A 3,873-nucleotide genomic window follows, 5' to 3' on the forward strand; every position below is an offset into this window, starting at 1 on the left:
CCCTACCTGCGCCGCGCCACCTTCGAGAAAGATGGAGAAGAAAAGAAGGAGAGAGAAGAAACAAACGGGGCGTCTCTTCATGTTGTTGTGTTTCTTTTTTCCCCTCGGCAAGGTTCGCTTCCCCCTGCGCAGCAAAAAAAAAAAAAAACCACAAAAAGACAACGCACATCTCCCTGCGGTTCTGTTGCTGTCACGTGCTTCTCTCCGTCTTCGTTTCGTTCTGTCACTTTTTCTCGGCCGCACCATTTGTGCACAATAGGGCGAAAAACCGCGTCACATCACGTTACCGTTGCAAAGGAGAGGGGAGGGAGAGGAGGGAAGGAGGCTCAGAAAGAAGATGGAAAAATGAAAAGAAGGAATGAAAAAGAAAAAATGAAAAAAAAGAAAAGAAAAGAAGAGAGAAGCGGCGGGCTCGAGGATCAATGCGCGCTTTGTTTTCTCTTTGCCGTCGCTTTCAAGGAGGACTCCCTCTTCTTCCTCCTCGCTTGCCAGCGCGCTACAGGGGAATGTCGTTGTGGCGCGCGACCATGGACGCGATTAGGCCCTCGGCCGAGCCGGCGAACTCCGTCAGCTCGACCTCGCCCTTCTCGTTCAGGTGGGTGTGCGCCTGCACATACTCGCGGCAGGGCTTGCGGTGCGCCATGACAATCTCGCGATACTTCACAAACTCCTCGGACACCGCCGTCATCTTGGCGTAGTAGGCGTTGCGCTCGGCGTTCGCGACCGACTTGTTCACACTCAGGTTCACGAGCACCTCGCCAATCGCCTTGACGCCGTCCGTGGCGATGCGGGTGTGGTCGATGCGGATGACAATACCGTCGGCCTCGTCGGGCAAAATGTGCACAAGCGGCTTGTCGCACTGCAGCAGCGCCTGCAGCAGGCAGAACCTCGCGCGCATGTGCGCCTGCCGCCACTGCTTCGTCTCCGGCGTGTACATCTCCAACCCCGTTAGCCCCGCGTGCACCATCTTGAGCCACAGAATGTGGACCGCGTCCTGCTGCTCCTCAGGCGTGTTCAGCGAAAAGATCTTTTGCAGGTCCTGCTGGACGCAGAGGTAAAAAAGCGACACGGCCTCGGCGCGGCACTCCCTCGTAGGGCTCGCCATGCCGCCAAAGACGGAGCCAAACGTCTCACCCGGCTTGTACCACGTCGCGACCGGCTGACCGGAGAGAGGGTCAACAAAGGTCTGCGGCAAAGTTGCGCGAGCCATCCTTCTCCTCCATGAGAAGCTTGCCGGTGCCGTGGCCAAGCAGCTCGTGGATACCCACGTTGACGGAGGTTGCGGCAACGAGCTGCGTTTGAAGGTCTCCCAGTCAGCTTCGGCGATGTGGCGCACCTTCTCCTTTAGTCGATCGCGCCAACGACGTTGGCCAGGTACACGTTCTTGAAGCCAACCGTCTGTCGGACAAGGTCGTAGTTGGGGATGTTAATGCCGGCAGGCACGCCGCTCGTCGCAAGCCCAGGACGTCCAGACTGGTGAAGTCGGGGCTCGTGAAGCTGTCCTTCTCGAAGCCTTTGCCCCACGGCAGGAGTTGAATAAACTTTTCGGCGTTCGCCACCAGCTGGCCCATACTTGCGGGACTGGTCTTGGTTCACCACCCGCGACAAAGCCCTCCACTCGCGCGGACGCCAGAGGGGTCGCGGTAGGTTTCGATGAAGCCAATGTTCGTCTCGACAATCGGCCCCACGTCTTTCACCCAGTCCTTCTGCGACTCCACGTGCTCGTTGACGTCACCGCTCTCAAAATGCCGGATGTAGTGGTCCAGCATGCTGCGCTGCGTGTCGTTTTTCGGCGTACTCGCGCGCCTTGGTCAGCTCCGCCACCACGCGGACCATCTCCTCCCTGAAGTCGCCGTACTCCAGCGTGATGGAGCGGCCCTTGAAGGTCTCCGCTGGCACCGTCTTGGCGGTGGCGGCGGCGAGGCAGATGGTGAGGTCACCAGAGCCGTCCGCCTTCCACACGCGCGTGTTGACCGGGTTCATTTGCTTCGACGCCAGGAACTCGTTCGCGAGCTCAGCGTCGGCTTTGGTGATGTTCTCGCTGTAGTAGGTCGTGATGCCCTCGGGCGGGTAGGCAAGTGTCAGCTTCGCCTCCGCAAGGCTGTAGATGGCATCCACGAGCGCGTTGTCCACGGGGCTGTCCTCCTTCACGGCGGCAACAATGCTGGAGAACGCCTCCTTGGGGCAGCCGGGGATGAATTTGCTGTCCCCGAAGGAGAGGTAGTTCCCGTAGTTGGCGTAGACGAGCGCGCCGTACTCGACGAACTCGGCAACGTCTTCCTCTGTCACACCGGCGGCCTTGGCCGCTACAACGGACTTCAGCTTATCGGCAGGATAGCGCTTGAAGATGCTGTGCAGCAGACGAAGGAGGGGAAGGGACTCGGGGCTGATTTGAGAAGCAACGACAGACACACCGGCGAAGCTGGCGTGGGACATGTGGTGGGCGTACAGCTTCTGCTTCAAGGCAAGGTCCTTGAAGGCACCCACGACGCTAAGCGGAACGTAGGGGACCGCGCGTGGAGTGACGTGCAGAGGGCGATGAGACATCCTGATTGCGTAAAGAAAAAAAAAAAGAAAGAAAGGAAAGAACTGTTAGGTGTGGTTGATAACAATAGTTGTTCTTGACAAGAAAAAAAAGAAGAAAATGGGGGCAAAATGGATGCGGTGGAAACCAGATCGGCGATAAGAGGAAGAGCAACTTCTTCGTGCGAGAAAGCGCATGCGGCAAAAAAAAAAAGGACAACGACAACGACGACAAAGAAGAAGAAGGAGGCGAGAGAAGTGGAAAGGGTTCATTCAGAAAAAGGTGGAAAGGCGCGAATAGCGAATGCGGTAAAGCTAATTACGTTCCAGCCGCGTGGGTGGGATCGCGCATAAGCGCAAAGTAAAAGTAAAAAAAAAAAGGAGTCAAAACGATCGGTATCGCCATTTCAGTTACCTTTTTTTTTCATTTTCTTCTTTTTCTTCTGCGTGTTTGCGTGCTTGCATGGGAGAGAACAGACACCCGTGCGAGAGAGAGAGATGGCGAGGAAAAAGAAGAGAGGAGAGATGCTCGTGACTGCACAACAGTCGTTTTAGGTCCACCATAACTTGTGAACACACACACACACACACATCTCTCCAAAGCTGATCCTGCCACGCTTTTGGTTGGACTACAACTCTCTTAACAGGTCAAAGTAAAAGGCCCTCATGTTCGACCAGCGCCAACAGTCACCCTCTCGGCGTTCCCTTCGTAGGGCCGCCACCGGGACGGGTGCCAAAGCTGGCCGGCGACCTCATCAACATCGCCTCCTTCGCCTCGAACGTTAACCGGTCGAGGATAGAGTAAGAGCGACCTTCCACAACGCCACCTTTCGTTGTTACGCGGTGTCACGATCGTCGGCGTCGTCGTACGTCGTGAAGGTGACGAGGAGTTCCTCGAAAAGGCCCCACACGTGTGCGACAGCGACGCCTCCATTGGCGGACGTTTAAAACGAAGAGGTTCGAATCGCCACGGACGGCGGCACCGGCGGCCGTTGTTTACTCTCCATTGCTTCATTTTCTCCCGTTCCCTCTCCTCCTTCTCCCCGTCCCCACACACCAAGCCGGCATCCTGTTCTTCGGGTGTCGCAGGGGATAGGCGGCGATGAAGCGGGGAATCACGGTCACAAGGTGTGGCGCCACTGTGTGTGAATGTGCGGCTAGCTTTTTTCCCACGGACCAGGCGGTAAATCACCTATAATGGCACCCATCAGTCGCTTGAAATGGATCTTGATCTCCGCCACTCGGCATCTGTTAAAGACTCGGTGGCAAAGTCGTCGTTCAGGCAGACGTACGTGGAATGCGGTCCGATCCATTCCTGCCACAGCTTCGTCAGCTTGTCGAGCTCCGTGA

General features: G+C 56.7%; 1 pseudogene; it reads right to left on the reverse strand.

The window, feature by feature from the left end:
* Positions 1–496: 496 nt before the first annotated feature.
* LOC126766846 (dipeptidyl peptidase 3-like) lies at positions 497–2,547 on the reverse strand (annotated as a pseudogene).
* Between the last annotated feature and the right edge of the window lie 1,326 nt (positions 2,548–3,873).

This window comes from Bactrocera neohumeralis, unplaced genomic scaffold, assembly GCF_024586455.1.
Source record: "Bactrocera neohumeralis isolate Rockhampton unplaced genomic scaffold, APGP_CSIRO_Bneo_wtdbg2-racon-allhic-juicebox.fasta_v2 ctg2638, whole genome shotgun sequence".
NCBI lineage: Eukaryota > Metazoa > Arthropoda > Insecta > Diptera > Tephritidae > Bactrocera > Bactrocera neohumeralis.